The following is a 23,702-nucleotide window of genomic DNA, read 5'->3' as shown; positions in this document are numbered from 1 at the left end:
TGGAAATAGAGAAGCTGTTATTTTACAGCAAAAAACAATTGAAGGCTGTACTTATTGGAAATAGAGAAGTTGTTATTTTACAGCAAAAAAAGTATTGAAGGCTGTACTTATTGGAAATAGAGAAGCTGTTATTTTACAGCAAAAAACAATTGAAGGCTGTACTTATTGGAAATAGAGAAGCTGTTATTTTACAGCAAAAAACAATTGAAGGCTGTACTTATTGGAAATAGAGAAGCTGTTATTTTACAGCAAAAAAAGTATTGAAGGCTGTACTTATTGGAAATAGAGTAGCTGTTATTTTACAGCAAAAAAGTATTGAAGGCTGTACTTATTGAAAATAGAGAAGCTGTTGTTTTACAGCAAAAAACAATTGAAGGCTGTACTTATTGGAAATAGAGTAGCTGTTATTTTACAGCAAAAAACAATTGAAGGCTGTACTTATTGGAAATAGAGAAGCTGTTATTTTACAGCAAAAAAGTATTGAAGGCTGTACTTATTGGAAATAGAGAAGCTGTTATTTTACAGCAAAAAAAGTATTGAAGGCTGTACTTATTGGAAATAGAGAAGCTGTTATTTTACAGCAAAAAAAGTATTGAAGGCTGTACTTATTGGAAATAGAGAAGCTGATATTTTATAGCAAACAACAATTGAAGGCTGTACTTATTGGAAATAGAGAAGCTGTTATTTTACAGCAAAAAACAATTGATGGCTGTACTTATTGGAAATAGAGAAGCTGTTATTTTACAGCAAAAAACAATTGAAGGCTGTACTTATTGGAAATAGAGAAGCTGTTATTTTACAGCAAAAAACAATTGAAGGCAGTACTTATTGGAAATAGAGAAGCTGTTATTTTACAGCAAAAAAAGGATTGAAGGCTGTACTTATTGGAAATAGAGAAGCTGTTATTTTACAGCAAACAACAATTGAAGGTTGTACTTATTGGAAATAGTGAAGCTGTTATTTTACAGCAAACAATTGAAGGTTGTACTTATTGGAAATAGAGAAACTGTTATTTTACAGCAAAAAACAATTGAAGGTTGTACTTATTGGAAATAGAGAAACTGTTATTTTACAGCAAAAAACAATTGAAGGTTGTACTTATTGGAAATAGAAAGGCTGTTCTTTTACAGCAAAAAAGTATTGAAGGCTGTACTTATTGAAATAGAAAAGCTGGTATTTTACAGCAAAAAAGTATTGAAGGCTGTACTTATTGGAAATAGAGAAGCTGTTATTTTACAGCAAAAAAAGTATTGAAGGCTGTACTTATTGGAAATAGAGAAGCTGTTATTTTACAGCAAAAATAGGATTGAAGGCTGTACTTATTGGAAATAGAGAAGCTGTTATTTCACAGCAAACAACAATTGAAGGTTGTACTTATTGGAAATAGTGAAGCTGTTATTTTACAGCAAACAATTGAAGGTTGTACTTATTGGAAATAGAGAAACTGTTATTTTACAGCAAAAAAAATTGAAGGTTGTACTTATTGGAAATAGAGAAACTGTTATTTTACAGCAAAAAACTATTGAAGGTTGTACTTATTGGAAATAGAAAAGCTGTTCTTTTACAGCAAAAAAGTATTGAAGGCTGTACTTATTGGAAATAGAGAAGCTGTTATTTTACAGCAAAAAAGTATTGAAGGCTGTACTTATTGGAAATAGAGAAGCTGTTATTTTACAGCAAAAAACAATTGAAGGTTGTACTTATTGGAAATAGAGAAGCTGTTATTTTACAGCAAACAACAATTGAAGGTTGTACTTATTGGAAATAGTGAAGCTGTTATTTTACAGCAAACAATTGAAGGTTGTACTTATTGGAAATAGAGAAACTGTTATTTTACAGCAAAAAACTATTGAAGGTTGTACTTATTGGAAATAGAGAAGCTGTTATTTTACAGCAAAAAACAATTGAAGGCTGTACGTATTGGAAATAGAGAAGCTGTTATTTTACAGCAAAAAAGTATTGAAGGCTGTACTTATTGGAATTAGAGAAGCTGTTATTTTACAGCAAAAAAAGTATTGAAGGCTGTACTTATTGGTAATAGAGAAGCTGTTATTTTACAGCAAAAAAGTATTGAAGGCTGTACTTATTGGAAATAGAGAAGCTGTTATTTTACAGCAAAAAACAATTGAAGGCTGTACTTATTGGAAATAGAGAAGCTGTTATTTTACAGCAAAAAACAATTGAAGGCTGTACTTATTGGAAATAGAGGAGCTGTTATTTTACAGCAAAAGAAAAAGTGAAGGATGTACTTATTGGAAATAGAGAAGCTGTTATTTTACAGCAAACAACAATTGAAGGCTGTACTTATTGGAAATAGAGAAGCTGTTATTTTACAGCAAAAAAAGTATTGAAGGCTGTACTTATTGGAAATAGAGAAGCTGTTATTTTACAGCAAAAAACAATTGAAGGCTGTACTTATTGGAAATAGAGAAGCTGTTATTTTACAGCAAAAAATGTATTGAAGGCTTTACTTATTGGAAATAGAGAAGCTGTTATTTTACAGCAAAAAAAAGTATTGAAGGCTGTACTTATTGAAAATAGAGAAGCTGTTGTTTTACAGCAAAAAACAATCGAAGGCTGTACTTATTGGAAATAGAGAAGCTGTTATTTTACAGCAAAAAAAGTATTGAAGGCTGTACTTATTGGAAATAGAGAAGCTGTTATTTTACAGCAAAAAACAATTGAAGGCTGTACTTATTGGAAATAGAGAAGCTGTTATTTTACAGCAAAAAAAGTATTGAAGGCTGTACTTATTGGAAATAGAGAAGCTGTTATTTTACAGCAAAAAAAGTATTGAAGGCTGTACTTATTGGAAATAGAGAAGCTGATATTTTACAGCAAAAAACAATTGAAGGCTGTACTTATTGGAAATAGAGAAGCTGTTATTTTACAGCAAAAAACAATTGAAGGCTGTACTTATTGGAAATAGAGAAGCTGTTATTTTACAGCAAAAAAAGTATTGAAGGCTGTACTTATTGGAAATAGAGAAGCTGTTATTTTACAGCAAAAAAAGTATTGAAGGCTGTACTTATTGGAAATAGAGAAGCTGTTATTTTACAGCAAAAAAGTATTGAAGGCTGTACTTATTGGAAATAGAGAAGCTGTTATTTTACAGCAAAAAACAATTGAAGGCTGTACTTATTGGAAATAGAGAAGCTGTTATTTTACAGCAAAAAAAGTATTGAAGGCTGTACTTATTGGAAATAGAGAAGCTGTTATTTTACAGCAAAAAAAGTATTGAAGGCTGTACTTATTGGAAATAGAGAAGCTGATATTTTACAGCAAAAAAAGTATTGAAGGCTGTACTTATTGGAAATAGAGAAGCTGTTATTTTACAGCAAAAAACAATTGAAGGCTGTACTTATTGGAAATAGAGAAGCTGTTATTTTACAGCAAAAAAAGTATTGAAGGCTGTACTTATTGGAAATAGAGAAGCTGTTATTTTACAGCAAAAAAAGTATTGAAGGCTGTACTTATTGGAAATAGAGAAGCTGATATTTTACAGCAAAAAACAATTGAAGGCTGTACTTATTGGAAATAGAGAAGCTGTTATTTTACAGCAAAAAACAATTGAAGGCTGTACTTATTGGAAATAGAGAAGCTGTTATTTTACAGCAAAAAAAGTATTGAAGGCTGTACTTATTGGAAATAGAGAAGCTGTTATTTTACAGCAAAAAAAGTATTGAAGGCTGTACTTATTGGAAATAGAGAAGCTGTTATTTTACAGCAAAAAAGTATTGAAGGCTGTACTTATTGAAAATAGAGAAGCTGTTGTTTTACAGCAAAAAACAATTGAAGGTTGTACTTATTGGAAATAGAGAAGCTGTTATTTTACAGCAAAAAACAATTGAAGGCTGTACTTATTGGAAATAGAGAAGCTGTTATTTTACAGCAAAAAACAATTGAAGGCTGTACTTATTGGAAATAGAGAAGCTGTTATTTTACAGCAAAAAACAATTGAAGGCAGTACTTATTGGAAATAGAGAAGCTGTTATTTTACAGCAAAAAAAGGATTGAAGGCTGTACTTATTGGAAATAGAGAAGCTGTTATTTTACAGCAAACAACAATTGAAGGTTGTACTTATTGGAAATAGTGAAGCTGTTATTTTACAGCAAACAATTGAAGGTTGTACTTATTGGAAATAGAGAAACTGTTATTTTACAGCAAAAAACAATTGAAGGTTGTACTTATTGGAAATAGAGAAACTGTTATTTTACAGCAAAAAACAATTGACGGTTGTACTTATTGGAAATAGAAAAGCTGTTCTTTTACAGCAAAAAAGTATTGAAGGCTGTACTTATTGAAATAGAAAAGCTGGTATTTTACAGCAAAAAAGTATTGAAGGCTGTACTTATTGGAAATAGAGAAGCTGTTATTTTACAGCAAAAAAAGTATTGAAGGCTGTACTTATTGGAAATAGAGAAGCTGTTATTTTACAGCAAAAATAGGATTGAAGGCTGTACTTATTGGAAATAGAGAAGCTGTTATTTCACAGCAAACAACAATTGAAGGTTGTACTTATTGGAAATAGTGAAGCTGTTATTTTACAGCAAACAATTGAAGGTTGTACTTATTGGAAATAGAGAAACTGTTATTTTACAGCAAAAAAAAATTGAAGGTTGTACTTATTGGAAATAGAGAAACTGTTATTTTACAGCAAAAAACTATTGAAGGTTGTACTTATTGGAAATAGAAAAGCTGTTCTTTTACAGCAAAAAAGTATTGAAGGCTGTACTTATTGGAAATAGAGAAGCTGTTATTTTACAGCAAAAAAGTATTGAAGGCTGTACTTATTGGAAATAGAGAAGCTGTTATTTTACAGCAAAAAACAATTGAAGGTTGTACTTATTGGAAATAGAGAAGCTGTTATTTTACAGCAAACAACAATTGAAGGTTGTACTTATTGGAAATAGTGAAGCTGTTATTTTACAGCAAACAATTGAAGGTTGTACTTATTGGAAATAGAGAAACTGTTATTTTACAGCAAAAAACTATTGAAGGTTGTACTTATTGGAAATAGAGAAGCTGTTATTTTACAGCAAACAACAATTGAAGGCTGTACGTATTGGAAATAGAGAAGCTGTTATTTTACAGCAAAAAAGTATTGAAGGCTGTACTTATTGGAAATAGAGAAGCTGTTATTTTACAGCAAAAAAAGTATTGAAGGCTGTACTTATTGGTAATAGAGAAGCTGTTATTTTACAGCAAAAAAGTATTGAAGGCTGTACTTATTGGAAATAGAGAAGCTGTTATTTTACAGCAAAAAACAATTGAAGGCTGTACTTATTGGAAATAGAGAAGCTGTTATTTTACAGCAAAAAACAATTGAAGGCTGTACTTATTGGAAATAGAGGAGCTGTTATTTTACAGCAAAAGAAAAAGTGAAGGATGTACTTATTGGAAATAGAGAAGCTGTTATTTTACAGCAAACAACAATTGAAGGCTGTACTTATTGGAAATAGAGAAGCTGTTATTTTACAGCAAAAAAAGTATTGAAGGCTGTACTTATTGGAAATAGAGAAGCTGTTATTTTACAGCAAAAAACAATTGAAGGCTGTACTTATTGGAAATAGAGAAGCTGTTATTTTACAGCAAAAAATGTATTGAAGGCTTTACTTATTGGAAATAGAGAAGCTGTTATTTTACAGCAAAAAAAAGAATTGAAGGCTGTACTTATTGAAAATAGAGAAGCTGTTGTTTTACAGCAAAAAACAATTGAAGGCTGTACTTATTGGAAATAGAGAAGCTGTTATTTTACAGCAAAAAACAATTGAAGGCTGTACTTATTGGAAATAGAGAAGCTGTTATTTTACAGCAAAAAAAGTATTGAAGGCTGTACTTATTGGAAATAGAGAAGCTGTTATTTTACAGCAAAAAAAGTATTGAAGGCTGTACTTATTGGAAATAGAGAAGCTGATATTTTACAGCAAAAAACAATTGAAGGCTGTACTTATTGGAAATAGAGAAGCTGTTATTTTACAGCAAAAAACAATTGAAGGCTGTACTTATTGGAAATAGAGAAGCTGTTATTTTACAGCAAAAAAAGTATTGAAGGCTGTACTTATTGGAAATAGAGAAGCTGTTATTTTACAGCAAAAAAAGTATTGAAGGCTGTACTTATTGGAAATAGAGAAGCTGTTATTTTACAGCAAAAAAGTATTGAAGGCTGTACTTATTGAAAATAGAGAAGCTGTTGTTTTACAGCAAAAAACAATTGAAGGCTGTACTTATTGGAAATAGAGAAGCTGTTATTTTACAGCAAAAAACAATTGAAGGCTGTACTTATTGGAAATAGAGAAGCTGTTATTTTACAGCAAAAAACAATTGAAGGCTGTACTTATTGGAAATAGAGAAGCTGTTATTTTACAGCAAAAAACAATTGAAGGCAGTACTTATTGGAAATAGAGAAGCTGTTATTTTACAGCAAAAAAAGGATTGAAGGCTGTACTTATTGGAAATAGAGAAGCTGTTATTTTACAGCAAACAACAATTGAAGGTTGTACTTATTGGAAATAGTGAAGCTGTTATTTTACAGCAAACAATTGAAGGTTGTACTTATTGGAAATAGAGAAACTGTTATTTTACAGCAAAAAACAATTGAAGGTTGTACTTATTGGAAATAGAGAAACTGTTATTTTACAGCAAAAAACAATTGACGGTTGTACTTATTGGAAATAGAAAAGCTGTTCTTTTACAGCAAAAAAGTATTGAAGGCTGTACTTATTGAAATAGAAAAGCTGGTATTTTACAGCAAAAAAGTATTGAAGGCTGTACTTATTGGAAATAGAGAAGCTGTTATTTTACAGCAAAAAAAGTATTGAAGGCTGTACTTATTGGAAATAGAGAAGCTGTTATTTTACAGCAAAAATAGGATTGAAGGCTGTACTTATTGGAAATAGAGAAGCTGTTATTTCACAGCAAACAACAATTGAAGGTTGTACTTATTGGAAATAGTGAAGCTGTTATTTTACAGCAAACAATTGAAGGTTGTACTTATTGGAAATAGAGAAACTGTTATTTTACAGCAAAAAAAATTGAAGGTTGTACTTATTGGAAATAGAGAAACTGTTATTTTACAGCAAAAAACTATTGAAGGTTGTACTTATTGGAAATAGAAAAGCTGTTCTTTTACAGCAAACAAGTATTGAAGGCTGTACTTATTGGAAATAGAGAAGCTGTTATTTTACAGCAAAAAAGTATTGAAGGCTGTACTTATTGGAAATAGAGAAGCTGTTATTTTACAGCAAAAAACAATTGAAGGTTGTACTTATTGGAAATAGAGAAGCTGTTATTTTACAGCAAACAACAATTGAAGGTTGTACTTATTGGAAATAGTGAAGCTGTTATTTTACAGCAAACAATTGAAGGTTGTACTTATTGGAAATAGAGAAACTGTTATTTTACAGCAAAAAACTATTGAAGGTTGTACTTATTGGAAATAGAGAAGCTGTTATTTTACAGCAAACAACAATTGAAGGCTGTACGTATTGGAAATAGAGAAGCTGTTATTTTACAGCAAAAAAGTATTGAAGGCTGTACTTATTGGAAATAGAGAAGCTGTTATTTTACAGCAAAAAAAGTATTGAAGGCTGTACTTATTGGTAATAGAGAAGCTGTTATTTTACAGCAAAAAAGTATTGAAGGCTGTACTTATTGGAAATAGAGAAGCTGTTATTTTACAGCAAAAAACAATTGAAGGCTGTACTTATTGGAAATAGAGAAGCTGTTATTTTACAGCAAAAAACAATTGAAGGCTGTACTTATTGGAAATAGAGGAGCTGTTATTTTACAGCAAAAGAAAAAGTGAAGGATGTACTTATTGGAAATAGAGAAGCTGTTATTTTACAGCAAACAACAATTGAAGGCTGTACTTATTGGAAATAGAGAAGCTGTTATTTTACAGCAAAAAAAGTATTGAAGGCTGTACTTATTGGAAATAGAGAAGCTGTTATTTTACAGCAAAAAACAATTGAAGGCTGTACTTATTGGAAATAGAGAAGCTGTTATTTTACAGCAAAAAATGTATTGAAGGCTTTACTTATTGGAAATAGAGAAGCTGTTATTTTACAGCAAAAAAAAGAATTGAAGGCTGTACTTATTGAAAATAGAGAAGCTGTTGTTTTACAGCAAAAAACAATTGAAGGCTGTACTTATTGGAAATAGAGAAGCTGTTATTTTACAGCAAAAAACAATTGAAGGCTGTACTTATTGGAAATAGAGAAGCTGTTATTTTACAGCAAAAAAAGTATTGAAGGCTGTACTTATTGGAAATAGAGAAGCTGTTATTTTACAGCAAAAAAAGTATTGAAGGCTGTACTTATTGGAAATAGAGAAGCTGATATTTTACAGCAAAAAACAATTGAAGGCTGTACTTATTGGAAATAGAGAAGCTGTTATTTTACAGCAAAAAACAATTGAAGGCTGTACTTATTGGAAATAGAGAAGCTGTTATTTTACAGCAAAAAAAGTATTGAAGGCTGTACTTATTGGAAATAGAGAAGCTGTTATTTTACAGCAAAAAAAGTATTGAAGGCTGTACTTATTGGAAATAGAGAAGCTGTTATTTTACAGCAAAAAAGTATTGAAGGCTGTACTTATTGAAAATAGAGAAGCTGTTGTTTTACAGCAAAAAACAATTGAAGGCTGTACTTATTGGAAATAGAGAAGCTGTTATTTTACAGCAAAAAACAATTGAAGGCTGTACTTATTGGAAATAGAGAAGCTGTTATTTTACAGCAAAAAAGTATTGAAGGCTGTACTTATTGGAAATAGAGAAGCTGTTATTTTACAGCAAAAAAAGTATTGAAGGCTGTACTTATTGGAAATAGAGAAGCTGATATTTTACAGCAAAAAAAGTATTGAAGGCTGTACTTATTGGAAATAGAGAAGCTGTTATTTTATAGCAAACAACAATTGAAGGCTGTACTTATTGGAAATAGAGAAGCTGTTATGTTACAGCAAAAAACAATTGATGGCTGTACTTATTGGAAATAGAGAAGCTGTTATTTTACAGCAAAAAACAATTGAAGGCTGTACTTATTGGAAATAGAGAAGCTGTTATTTTACAGCAAAAAACAATTGAAGGCTGTACTTATTGGAAATAGAGAAGCTGTTATTTTACAGCAAAAAAAGGATTGAAGGCTGTACTTATTGGAAATGGAGAAGCTGTTATTTTACAGCAAACAACAATTGAAGGTTGTACTTATTGGAAACAGTGAAGCTGTTATTTTACAGCAAACAATTGAAGGTTGTACTTATTGGAAATAGAGAAACTGTTATTTTACAGCACAAAACTATTGAAGGTTGTACTTATTGGAAATAGAGAAACTGTTATTTTACAGCAAAAAACAATTGAAGGTTGTACTTATTGGAAATAGAAAAGCTGTTATTTTACAGCAAAAAAAGTATTGAAGGCTGTACTTATTGGAAATAGAGAAGCTGTTATTTTACAGCAAAAAACAATTGAAGGCTGTACTTATTGGAAATAGAGAAGCTGTTATTTTACAGCAAAAAAAGTATGGAAGGCTGTACTTATTGGAAATAGAGAAGCTGTTATTTTACAGCAAACAAAGTATTGAAGGCTGTACTTATTGGAAATAGAGAAGCTGTTATTTCACAGCAAACAACAATTGAAGGTTGTACTTATTGGAAATAGTGAAGCTGTTATTTTACAGCAAACAATTGAAGGTTGTACTTATTGGAAATAGAGAAACTGTTATTTTACAGCAAAAAACAATTGAAGGTTGTACTTATTGGAAATAGAGAAGCTGTTATTTTATAGCAAACAACAATTGAAGGCTGTACTTATTGGAAATAGAGAAGCTGTTATTTTACAGCAAAAAACAATTGATGGCTGTACTTATTGGAAATAGAGAAGCTGTTATTTTACAGCAAAAAACAATTGAAGGCTGTACTTATTGGAAATAGAGAAGTTGTTATTTTACAGCAAAAAACAATTGAAGGTTGTACTTATTGGAAATAGAGAAGCTGTTATTTTACAGCAAACAACAATTGAAGGTTGTACTTATTGGAAATAGTGAAGCTGTTATTTTACAGCAAAAAACAATTGAAGGCTGTACTTTTTGGAAATAGAGAAACTGTTATTTTACAGCAAAAAACTATTGAAGGTTGTACTTATTGGAAATAGAGAAGCTGGTATTTTACAGCAAAAAACAATTGAAGGCTGTACGTATTGGAAATAGAGAAGCTGTTATTTTAAAGCAAAAAAGTATTGAAGGATGTACTTATTGGAAATAGAGAAGCTGTTATTTTACAGCAAAAAAAGTTTTGAAGGCTGTACTTATTGGTAATAGAGAAGCTGTTATTTTACAGCAAAAAAAGTATTGAAGGCTGTACTTATTGGAAATAGAGAAGCTGTTATTTTACAGCAAAAAACAATTGAAGGCTGTACTTATTGGAAATAGAGAAGCTGTTATTTTACAGCAAAAAACAATTGAAGGCTGTACTTATTGGAAATAGAGGAGCTGTTATTTTACAGCAAAAAAAAAGTGAAGGATGTACTTATTGGAAATAGAGAAGCTGTTATTTTACAGCAAACAACAATTGAAGGCTGTACTTATTGGAAATAGAGAAGCTGTTATTTTACAGCAAAAAAAGTATTGAAGGCTGTACTTATTGGAAATAGAGAAGCTGTTATTTTACAGCAAAAAACAATTGAAGGCTGTACTTATTGGAAATAGAGAAGCTGTTATTTTACAGCAAAAAAAGTATTGAAGGCTGTACTTATTGGAAATAGAGAAGCTGATATTTTACAGCAAAAAAAGTATTGAAGGCTGTACTTATTGGAAATAGAGAAGCTGTTATTTTATAGCAAACAACAATTGAAGGCTGTACTTATTGGAAATAGAGAAGCTGTTATTTTACAGCAAAAAACAATTGATGGCTGTACTTATTGGAAATAGAGAAGCTGTTATTTTACAGCAAAAAACAATTGAAGGCTGTACTTATTGGAAATAGAGAAGCTGTTATTTTACAGCAAAAAGCAATTGAAGGCTGTACTTATTGGAAATAGAGAAGCTGTTATTTTACAGCAAAAAAAGGATTGAAGGCTGTACTTATTGGAAATAGAGAAGCTGTTATTTTACAGCAAACAACAATTGAAGGTTGTACTTATTGGAAATAGTGAAGCTGTTATTTTACAGCAAACAATTGAAGGTTGTATTTATTGGAAATAGAGAAACTGTTATTTTACAGCAAAAAACAATTGAAGGTTGTACTTATTGGAAATAGAGAAACTGTTATTTTACAGCAAAAAACAATTGAAGGTTGTACTTATTGGAAATAGAAAAGCTGTTCTTTTACAGCAAAAAAGTATTGAAGGCTGTACTTATTGAAATAGAAAAGCTGGTATTTTACAGCAAAAAAAGTATTGAAGGCTGTACTTATTGGAAATAGAGAAGCTGTTATTTTACAACAAAAAAAGTATTGAAGGCTGTACTTATTGGAAATAGAGAATCTGTTATTTTACAGCAAAAAAAGGATTGAAGGCTGTACTTATTGGAAAAGAGAAGCTGTTATTTCACAGCAAACAACAATTGAAGGTTGTACTTATTGGAAATAGTGAAGCTGTTATTTTACAGCAAACAATTGAAGGTTGTACTTATTGGAAATAGAGAAACTGTTATTTTACAGCAAAAAACAATTGAAGGTTGTACTTATTGGAAATAGAGAAACTGTTATTTAACAGCAAAAAACTATTGAAGGTTGTACTTATTGGAAATAGAAAAGCTGTTCTTTTACAGCAAAAAAGTATTGAAGGCTGTACTTATTGGAAATAGAGAAGCTGTTATTTTACAGCAAAAAAGTATTGAAGGCTGAACTTATTGGAAATAGAGAAGCTGTTATTTTACAGCAAAAAACAATTGAAGGTTGTACTTATTGGAAATAGAGAAGCTGTTATTTTACAGCAAACAACAATTGAAGGTTGTACTTATTGGAAATAGTGAAGCTGTTATTTTACAGCAAACAATTGAAGGTTGTACTTATTGGAAATAGAGAAACTGTTATTTTACAGCAAAAAACTATTGAAGGTTGTACATATTGGAAATAGAGAAGCTGTTATTTTACAGCAAAAAACAATTGAAGGCTGTACGTATTGGAAATAGAGAAGCTGTTATTTAACAGCAAAAAAGTATTGAAGGCTGTACTTATTGGAAATAGAGAAGCTGTTATTTTACAGCAAAAAAAGTATTGAAGGCTGTACTTATTGGTAATAGAGAAGCTGTTATTTTACAGCAAAAAAGTATTGAAGGCTGTACTTATTGGAAATAGAGAAGCTGTTATTTTACAGCAAAAAACAATTGAAGGCTGTACTTATTGGAAATAGAGAAGCTGTTATTTTACAGCAAAAAAACAATTGAAGGCTGTACTTATTGGAAATAGAGGAGCTGTTATTTTACAGCAAAAAAAAGTGAAGGATGTACTTATTGGAAATAGAGAAGCTGTTATTTTACAGCAAACAACAATTGAAGGCTGTACTTATTGGAAATAGAGAAGCTGTTATTTTACAGCAAAAAAAGTATTGAAGGCTGTACTTATTGGAAATAGAGAAGCTGTTATTTTACAGCAAAAAACAATTGAAGGCTGTACTTATTGGAAATAGAGAAGCTGTTATTTTACAGCAAAAAAAGTATTGAAGGCTGTACTTATTGGAAATAGAGAAGCTGTTATTTTACAGCAAAAAAAGTATTGAAGGCTGTACTTATTGAAAATAGAGAAGCTGTTGTTTTACAGCAAAAAACAATTGAAGGCTGTACTTATTGGAAATAGAGAAGCTGTTATTTTACAGCAAAAAACAATTGAAGGCTGTACTTATTGGAAATAGAGAAGCTGTTATTTTACAGCAAAAAAAGTATTGAAGGCTGTACTTATTGGAAATAGAGAAGCTGTTATTTTACAGCAAAAAAGTATTGAAGGCTGTACTTTTTGGAAATAGAGAAGCTGATATTTTACAGCAAAAAAAGTATTGAAGGCTGTACTTATTGGAAATAGAGAAGCTGTTATTTTATAGCAAACAACAATTGAAGGCTGTACTTATAGGAAATAGAGAAGCTGTTATTTTACAGCAAAAAACAATTGATGGCTGTACTTATTGGAAATAGAGAAGCTGTTATTTTACAGCAAAAAACAATTGAAGGCTGTACTTATTGGAAATAGAGAAGTTGTTATTTTACAGCAAAAAAAGTATTGAAGGCTGTACTTATTGGAAATAAAGAAGCTGTTATTTTACAGCAAAAAAACAATTGAAGGCTGTACTTATTGGAAATGGAGAAGCTGTTATTTTACAGCAAAAATCAATTGAAGGCTGTACTTTTTGGAAATAGAGAAGCTGTTATTTTACAGCAAAAAAAGTATTGAAGGCTGTACTTATTGGAAATAGAGAAGCTGTTATTTTACAGCAAAAAAAGTATTGAAGGCTGTACTTATTGGAAATAGAGAAGCTGTTATTTTACAGGAAAAAAGGTATTGAAGGCTGTATTTATTGGAAATAGAGAAGCTGTTATTTTATAGCAAACAACAATTGAAGGCTGTACTTATTGGAAATAGAGAAGCTGTTATTTTACAGCAAAAAACAATTGAAGGCTGTACTTATTGGAAATAGAGAAGCTGTTATTTTACAGCAAAAAACAATTGAAGGCTGTACTTATTGGAAATAGAGAAGCCAACAGAGAAAATAGGGAGAGTCTCAAATTTGCTGTGCATCGTTATTGCTCAGGTTTTGTAGAACAAGGTACTTGTAGTCATATGTCAATAGTAGCAAATATGCAATACAGAGTCTACCTCACAAGACTGCGGCTGGGCACGTTACACCTTAAGGTTGCTCTTTCTAAAATGGGAGTCTGCTCTCAGATGCTATCTAAATGCCCATGCGGTGGTATATCCCACCAGACAGCATTGAGTTTTATTCTCTTTTGCAGAGACATAAGAAAACAAATCTTACAAATCGTTGTTTATGCCGGAAAAAGTTATTCATTACTATGGACGCTTTTAATTTCATTTGTAAACTTGATAATGTGGACTTATAATATGTAGTTGCTGTTTACCTTTAAGCTGTTATTAATAGGAGGAAACATAATTCAAACCTGGAAGTTCTAACATACGAGGATGAGTGATGAGGCAAGCTTGAACATGGTTTGTATATAGTGTCAATGGTAATGATTGATTTATATCTGTATTCTATTAGATCATAATCTGCATTTTTGCTCTACAGAATAGGCATGGTATTTTTTGTCGCCTCTGGATCTAGCAAGACTTATATAATGCAATTATTGCACATATCTTTGTGTACTGTTCAAGGATGCTTGAATATAAAGAAACTACGAAATGGCTTGGCTAACTGGTGGAGGATGATAGACTATGTTTTAACGCTGATACCCAAAATTAGAAGGTTTTTAATACCACAGTGATATTCCTCTGATAGATTTTAACCTCTGCTTATAGACCTGAGGCTGTTTATTAAAACCTTTTTACCCTATGATGATTTATTGTGATATTGTATTGAATTTTATTGTATTATATGCTGTTATTTTTTTATGGATATTCTATCCAAATAAAGATTTATAAAGAAAGAATAACCCTACTAATTTAGAACAAATGTAAAACTTTTACTATGAACATTGTTAATCCACCCTCCAAAAAATTATATGTATGAAAAATAAAAAACAATGTATATGACTAAACAATTTAATGAGTATTATTCAAAAAACAACTATTTGTTTATTACTTAATTAACTTTCCACACTATACACCCACAAACCTAGCAGCCCACGCTTAAAGTATAATTAAAATAAATAGGTATAACACAATATAAATAATTTACAATCAATTACGAAATGAATTCATAAATAATTATTTGTTAATTAATGTCCCATCCTATACTGTACGAACCTAGAAACGTCCACTTAAAATATAAGTAAAATACATTATTACATAATTTACATAATTATAAATTAAATATTTAGTAGAAAATAACTCATTTATATTCAATTATTAGATAATTTACTTCCCACCCTATGCCTCACAAATCCAAAAGCCTGCACCTAAAATATAACACAAAATATAATTATTACACAATTAATAATAACGTAAATAATAAATAAATTGATAATTTGTAATAAATTATCCCTTAATAAACTTCGCACCATATGCCCCTAAAACCTAGCAACCCACTGCAACACTATAAATTACTATTACCAATTAAATTACTTATAAATCACTGAGAATTATTAGTATATATTTATAAATATTATTAACAATTATAGAAGCAAAACTAACGTAAAATGAATATATGAACTAAAACAAATTAAGATAATTAAAAACAATCTTTTTTACCACGGTATTATTGAACACGATATCACCAACGATATTCTTAAGAACATCACTTACCTGAAAACAAAAAACAGCAACAAAAAAAATCAATATAATAGACAACAATATTTCTGCCTCACAATATTTTTATATCAAAATATTTTTGCCCGATATTTCTGTATCACGATATTTATAACTCTATATTTTGCCCAAATTCACATGACAGAAGTACATCCACCTCCCTTATTCTTAGACTCTAATTGAAGGGAAAGCTCAGAACAAATCGTTCATCGTCCATTTGTAAGAGAAAAATGCACAACGATTCGGAGTAGACTAGGAAAAAAATATTTCGGAACATTGTATAGGGAGCGAAGGTCAACACAGATTTTGTGAAAAATATTTACTAGTCAGTACACCCACCAGGGGGAAACATCCTTAACAACGCGGTCAGTACACTGCAATGCTGTTACATCACGGTCGTTACAACGACCGCGATGTAACCACGCTATGCCATTACAACGCAAGTCTTTACATCGACTTGCGCTAGATGGCGTGCCAACATTAAAAATAGTGTTGTTTACTATCCCAACACCTTCCCTACTGATAAGTGGACTCTAGTTGGAATAGTAAATTACACTTTTCTAATGTTAGCACGCCACCTAGCGCAAGTCGATGTAAAGACTTGCGTTGTAAAGGCATAGCGTGGTAACATCGCAGCCATTGCAACGAATGCGATGTAACAGCACGCGTTGTAATAACACGCGTTGTAACATCATACAACCCCCACCAGGGGGGAGGAGCTAGGTGAATTATAAGAAGTTGTTAAAAAAAACTTAAGCAGAGCTTTGGTGCGCAAAAACAGCATTGTCTTTTATCATGTTCAACGCCTGGATACTCTCACGGGCGACAAGCAGCACTCTACAAGTCCACCTTAACTTACATTACATGTTATGTTATACAGATTAGTAAAGCACACTTTCACCCATGACGGTATGCTGCCAGTGAACAGGGGTGAGCCTAGCAAATCCTAACGGGACTACTCAAAAAGCCAGGTCTTCAGCTTCTTGTGGAATTCAAGAAGTGAGGAGGAGTCTCTTATGTGTAGTGGTAGGATGCTCCATGCTTTAGGAGTGATGTAGGAGAAGGCTCGACCAGTACCTAACCCTGGTAGTCCCATAAGCAGGGACATGTCCAACAACCAGTATGTAATAGTGGCTGTCACAGGGCAGTGTGTCAGGGCAGCATCTCTCAGCACCAGTGCCTAACCTCGGCTGTCTCAGGGCAGTACTTGTCAGCAGCAGTGCTTAACCTCGGCTGTCTCAGGGCAGTACTTGTCAGCAGCAGTGCTTAACCTCGGCTGTCTCAGGGCAGTACTTGTCAGTAGCAGTGCTTAACCTCAGCTGTCTCAGGGCAGTACTTGTCAGCAGCAGTACTTAACCTCGGCTGTCTCAGGGCAGTACTTGTCAGCAGCAGTGCTTAACCTCGGCTGTCTCAGGGCAGTACTTGTCAGCAGCAGTGCTTAACCTCGGCTGTCTCAGGGCAGTACTTGTCAGCAGCAGTGCTTAACCTCGGCTGTCTCAGGGCAGTACTTGTCAGCAGCAGTACTTAACCTCGGCTGTCTCAGGGCAGTACTTGTCAGCAGCAGTGCTTAACCTCGGCTGTCTCAGGGCAGTACTTGTCAGCAGCAGTGCTTAACCTCGGCTGTCTCAGGGCAGTACTTGTCAGCAGCAGTGCTTAACCTCGGCTGTCTCAGGGCAGTACTTGTCAGCAGCAGTGCTTAACCTCGGCTGTCTCAGGCCAGGGCAGTACTTGTCAGCAGCAGTGCTTAACCTCGGCTGTCTCAGGGCAGTACTTGTCAGCAGCAGTACTTAACCTCGGCTGTCTCAGGGCAGTACTTGTCAGCAGCAGTGCTTAACCTCGGCTGTCTCAGGGCAGTACTTGTCAGCAGCAGTGCTTAACCTCGGCTGTCTCAGGGCAGTACTTGTCAGCAGCAGTGCTTAACCTCGGCTGTCTCAGGGCAGTACTTGTCAGCAGCAGTGCTTAACCTCGGCTGTCTCAGGGCAGTACTTGTCAGCAGCAGTGCTTAACCTCGGCTGTCTCAGGGCAGTACTTGTCAGCAGCAGTGCTTAACCTCGGCTGTCTCAAGGCAGTACTTGTCAGCAGCAGTGCTTAACCTCAGCTGTCTCAGGGCAGTACTTGTCAGCAGCAGTGCTTAACCTCGGCTGTCTCAGAGCAGTACTTGTCAGCAGCAGTACTTAACCTCAGCTGTCTCAGAGCAGTACTTGTCAGCAGCAGTGCTTAACCTCGGCTGTCTCAGGGCAGTACTTGTCAGCAGCAGTGCTTAACCTCGGCTGTCTCAGGGCAGTACTTGTCAGCAGCAGTGCTTAACCTCGGCTGTCTCAGGGCAGTACTTGTCAGCAGCAGTGCTTAACCTCGGCTGTCTCAGGGCAGTACTTGTCAGCATCAGTGCTTAACCTCGGCTGTCTCAAGGCAGTACTTGTCAGCAGCAGTACTTAACCTCGGCTGTCACAGGGCAGTGTGTTAGGACTGCACCTCTCAGCACCAGTACCTAACCCTGGCAGTCATTGGCTGTCAGAGGGGATGTGTCAGCCCTGCAAAGGGAACTAACCCTGACTAATGTATTTATTTTGCAGCTTTATTTAGCTCGTCCTCAACCCGGAGGTACATGTGCCCTTTACAGGAGCAGCAGTTAAGTTGCACAATGACACATTCATATTTTGTCTGTGGGAGATTACGTGATTTGCCCAGAATAGCAGGATGTTGAGCTCACGTTGAAAATCAAACGCTGGATTTCTAAAGTCGGCAGCTTTGGGTGTAACGCCACATCCTCTCCTCACGCGTGATAACGTGCTGCTATGCAACCTATTGTATGTGTAGTCGCACCTTGCCGTGGTAACGTGTTGGTTTCACACTCTGCATATTATCACAGTGTAATGTGCCAGGAAGTACCTCTTCTCGGCACTAGAACCTTGCCTTGGCTGTCACAGGTATTCTGCTGTTATAGAGCCCGCTGCTGGCGGTAAACAGCCCTCACAATAATAGCTAATATATCAACAATATACATTAATGTAATATGTATATAATAATAATAAAAAGGCTAATATAGCTTAGAGTGCCTGTGCATGCCTCTTCTCGCCACTAGCCCCTTACCTTGGCTCTCACAGGTATTCTGCTGTTATCGGGGCCCGCTGCCGGCTATTACAGCTCTTGTAGTGCCTGGGCATACCTCTTCTCGGCACTAGAACCGTTCCTTGGTTGTCACAGGACAGGTACTCTACTGTTATAGATACCTCTTCTCGGCACCAGCCGCGTCCTCGATCAGCTCCTCGGTTTGGGCTACGGTGAAAGACGGCAGCGCTCGGCGCCTCCGCTCGCTCGCCCTGTGAGCGCCGGCAGGGAGGGGCCCTTAAATAGGGCATGTTTGCGCCCCGCCCTATCCCGGCCCTGCTCCGTAACTCCCTTTTAGGATTGGCTGCCAGCAGCGCTCAGGTAACCCCCGCTCAGCCCTGTTTCAGGACCCTTCTCCTCCCAAAAGAGTCAAAAGATTTGCAAACTGCCGGACACACGGAGGGCGGACTTGGAGCGGGTCCCTCCTCCGTTTAGTGCGGACAAAGGTGGCAGCTTCTCTGCGCTATTATTATTTTTTTGTTTCGGTTTTATATAGCGCGAACTCGACCCGAAGATCTAGGAGGCTTTGCAATGCGCACCAGTTACGTCACACAAGGATAGATTCATTTCTTCTCGGCACGGGGAGATCAAGTGATTTGCCCCAAATCACAAGAGGCTGAGCGCCGAACCGGCTTCCCCACTTCCAAAGTCGGCAGCTCTGGCCGTGAGGCCACCTCCAACATGAAACAATCGCTGCGAATCCCAACCCGTGACTCTTGCGAATAGTGCACTGCAGTGGTGGCTGGTGACATTTGAACGTGGTGGCCAGAAAATGATTTCCGCACTGTATCTCACGAGCCACTGCCACCCTCTGGTTCATCACTGCCACCCTCTGGTTCATTACTGTCACCTTCTGGTTCATCACAGCACCCTCTGGTTCATCACTGCCACCCTCTGGTTCATCACTGCCACCTTCTGATTCATCACTGTCAACGTCTGGTTCATCACTGCCACCCTCTGGTTCATCACTGCCACCCTCTGGTTCATCACTGCCACCCTCTGGTTCATCACAGCACCCTCTGGTTCATCACTGTCACCCTCTGTTTCATCACTGCCACCCTCTGGTTCATCACAGCACCCTCTGGTTCACCACTGCCACCCTCTGGTTCATCACAGCACCCTCTGGTTCACCGGTGCCACCCTCTGGTTCATCACAGTACCCTCTAGTTCATCACAGCACCCTCTGGTTTTTCACTCACTGTCACCCTTCGGTTCATCACTGTCACCGTCTGGTTCATCACTGCACCCTCTGCTTCATCACACCATCCTCTGGTTCATCACTGCCACCCTCTGGTTAATCACTGCCACCCTCTGGTTCATCACAGCACCCTCAGGTTCACCACTGCCACCCTCTGGTTCATCACAGCACCCTCTGGTTCATAACATCACTCTCTGGTTCATCACTGTCACCCTCTGGTTCACCACTGCCACCCTCTGGTTCATCACTGTCACCCTCTGGTTCATCACTGCCACCCTCTGGTTCATCACAGCACCCTCTGGTTCACCACTGCCACACTCTGGTTCATCACTGTCACCCTCTGGTTCATCACTGCCACCCTCTGGTTCATCACAGCACCCTCTGGTTCACCACTGCCACCCTCTGGTTCATCACAGCACCCTCTGGTTCACCACTGCCACCCTCTGGTTCATCACTGCCACCCTCTGGTTCATTACTGTCACCTTCTGGTTCATCACAGCACCCTCTGGTTCATCACTGCCACCCTCTGGTTCATCACTGCCACCTTCTGGTTCATCACTGTCAACGTCTGGTTCATCACTGCCACCCTCTGGTTCATCACTGCCACCCTCTGGTTCATCACTGTCACCCTCTGGTTCATCACAGCACCCTCTGGTTCATCACTGCCACCCTCTGGTTCATCACTGTCACCTTCTGGTTCATCACAGCACCCTCTGGTTCATCACTGCCACCCTCTGGCTCATCACTGTCACCTTCTGGCTCATCACTGCCAGCCTCTGGTTCATCACTGCCAGCCTCTGGTTCATCACTGCCAGCCTCTGGTTCATCACTGCCATCCTCTGGTTCATCACTGTCACCTTCTGGTTCATCACAGCACCCTCTGGTTCATCACTGCCACCCTCTGGCTCATCACTGTCACCTTCTGGTTCATCACTGCCAGCCTCTGGTTCATCACTGCCAGGCTCTGGTTCATCACTGCCACCCTCTGGTTCATCACTGTCACCTTCTGGTTCATCACAGCACCCTCTGGTTCATCACATCATCCTCTGGTTCATCACTGCCACCCTCTGGTTAATCACTGCCACCCTCTGGTTCATCACAGCACCCTCTGGTTCACCACTGCCACCCTCTGGTTCATCACAGCACCCTCTGGTTCATCACATCACTCTCTGGTTCATCACTGCCACCCTCTGGTTCACCACTGCCACCCTCTGGTTCATCACTGTCACCCTCTGGTTCATCACTGCCACCCTCTGGTTCATCACAGCACCCTCTGGTTCATCACTGCCACACTCTGGTTCATCACAGCACCCTCTGGTTCACCACTGCCACACTCTGGTTCATCACTGTCACCCTCTGGTTCATCACTGCCACCCTCTGGTTCATCACAGCACCCTCTGGTTCACCACTGCCACCCTCTGGTTCATCACAGCACCCTCTGGTTCACCACTGCCACCCTCTGGTTCATTACTGCCACCCTCTGGTTCATTACTGTCACCTTCTGGTTCATCACAGCACCCTCTGGTTCATCACTGCCACCCTCTGGTTCATCACTGCCACCTTCTGGTTCATCACTGTCAACGTCTGGTTCATCACTGCCACCCTCTGGTTCATCGCTGCCACCCTCTGGTTCATCACTGTCACCCTCTGGTTCATCACAGCACCCTCTGGTTCATCACTGCCACCCTCTGTTTCATCACTGTCACCTTCTGGTTCATCACAGCACCCTCTGGTTCATCACTGCCACCCTCTGGCTCATCACTGTCACCTTCTGGTTCATCCCTGCCAGCCTCTGGTTCATCACTGCCAGCCTCTGGTTCATCACAGCACCCTCTGGTTCATCACAGCACCCTCTGGTTCATCACTGCTACCCCCTGGTTCATCACTGTCACCTTCTGGTTCATCACTGCCAGCCTCTGGTTCATCACAGCACCCTCTGGTTCACCACTGTAGATTATGGGGAGAAAGCACACCTGCCCAGCCAGCCTCAACCAAGACAAATTAATTTGGGGCTGGTTAATGTGTTATCGCAGTCCCCATACATTTTATATACACTTGAACCTTTGTACGAGACTGTCCCTGGAGCCACAATCCCTGCAAAGCTCAGCACATATCCGATAAAGATTTGTGCGTGTCCGGGAAGCTTGCAGCATCCATGGCTGGAGGGGGTGGAGGGGCTCGCCGAAGCCCTATAACCCTCTAATGGGCAATGCGCGCGACTGCCAATGATTTCCTGACTCGTGACGACATGAAGCCACCTAGAGGTCCCAAAAAACAAATGCCCTATGCCTCAAGCTACGTCCGTTGTTAGAGCCATGAATCAACACCCTTTTTCTGCCTCTTTTGTCAAGCGTTTGAGGAGGACAGGCTTGAAGCGGAATGCACACTGCCTAAATAAGCAACAAACAAAACATACAATTGCTGTAAAAGACAACCGGCTGAACCTCTGCTTTGGCGCACCTCATCCACAGATTCTGAAGTGGCTTAAAACACCTTGTAGACCTTTTCGGAGCGCAGGAATCTACCACAAAAGAGCGGACTTCCGAGGTAGGGCGGAGGAGGAAGTAATCCGTGAGGATCGCTGTAAACTCGCCCCATTGACCTCTGGCTCAGGTGTGATTTGTTTCTAACACGCACTTCCTGAATTTCCAGCAAAGCTTAGCCTCCATTAGCATCAATCGAGGCACTGCACAAATTGTTTATGTCACTTTAGTGCAGGAATTGGAAACAATTTATTCTGGACGCCCATAAATTGGGTGAGAGTGGTCAATTGCTGGCAGAGGAAAGAGAGTGGAGTTACGAGGGGAGGAATCATTAAAAAAAACAGTCTTACAGTCAACTTATACATTTTTTTTAAATATGCCTCAAATAGATTTGTCACAAGGAAAAATGTGAAGCTGTTCTGCTTAAATAATTGCAAGGTACAACGTCCGGCCAGCAGCTTAGCTTAGGGGAACCTGCATCAAGGTAGATTTTTGGGCACTGTTAGAATTGGGGCTCTCTGGTTGGCGCAAGTTTTCACTTGTGACAAGCAGGGACCCTCTCCTCTAAGTCAGGGCGAAGGATGACCCCTTAGAATTACCCTTGCTCACCCTCTAGGTGCGTGGCGTGAGCAGCCAAGGCTATTCTTCAGGCGTAACTGAGTTAAGCATTTGTAATAACACACACAATAAATGTACCAACCCCCCCCCCCCACAAAGGGACACCAGGCTGTAGATATATAAAAATACATTCCTTTTATGTAAAAATATATATATATATGCAGATCAGACTTATCACAAGACCAATAACGTTGTTATATGCCACAAGATTTGTAAATAGGCAATGGCTCTCTTTGAATTTACTAGATGCTTCCTTCTAGTGTGGCGCCGCGGCCAGGGCGACTGACGCTGGAATCTGGGGACCGCGGTTCGATCCCCGGCTCCGGCGGCAGGTTAGCCCAGCACCATGTGACTCTGGGCAATAGCTCGCTTAATCTTCCCGACGGCCCCCAGCGCCTAGAGACCCTTACGGGTGATTGTGCGCTTTACAAATGTGGACTTTTTACTTTACTTCTTAGTTCCAATCACTTATAGTGATTATATATAGTTCTTATAGTCCTTCTCTACTGTTCTTAGTTCCCTGAAGCCCTTTCGGGGCTTACTGGCCGCTTCTGTGCGCTTCTCCCGAGGAACGCGGCGACACCCTACCGCGTCTCACGCTTCTAGCGTGAGGAGCGTACGCGGCGGTTCGTTCACTTTATGGAAATACGAGACGTACAGTCAGGCAATACAGGTGCGGCGCGTACACTGCTTCTGGGGAGATGCGGGACTCCCAGTTACGGGAGAGAGGGGTCACACATTCACTTGGTACTATGTGCAACGTGCACTCACTTAGGGGCAATGCGACGCTCAGGCAAGATTCCCACGTTTGCTTTGGGGAAAACAGAACGGTGCGGACCCCAAGTCCGTTGAAGATATCTTTAATGAGTGCTCCGCAGGTTCAGGG

The 23,702-nt window shown here is 37.5% G+C and overlaps 1 protein-coding gene across 2 annotated transcripts in view; it reads right to left on the bottom strand.

Annotated features, from left to right (window-relative positions):
* Positions 1-18,733, bottom strand: part of LOC144767992 (guanylate-binding protein 3-like) — a 189,427-nt gene extending 170,694 nt beyond the window's left edge. For both annotated transcript variants that reach the window (XR_013598409.1, XM_078651382.1), the window contains exon 1: positions 18,500-18,733. The gene's annotated coding sequence lies outside the window, so the exon portion shown is untranslated. The remainder of the gene's footprint in view (positions 1-18,499) is intronic.
* Positions 18,734-23,702: the final 4,969 nt, after the last annotated feature.

This window comes from Lissotriton helveticus, chromosome 7 (assembly GCF_964261635.1).
Source record: "Lissotriton helveticus chromosome 7, aLisHel1.1, whole genome shotgun sequence".
Lineage (NCBI taxonomy): Eukaryota > Metazoa > Chordata > Amphibia > Caudata > Salamandridae > Lissotriton > Lissotriton helveticus.
The sequence above is the reverse complement of the archived record's forward strand: the minus strand, read 5'-3'. Positions and strand labels throughout refer to the sequence as shown.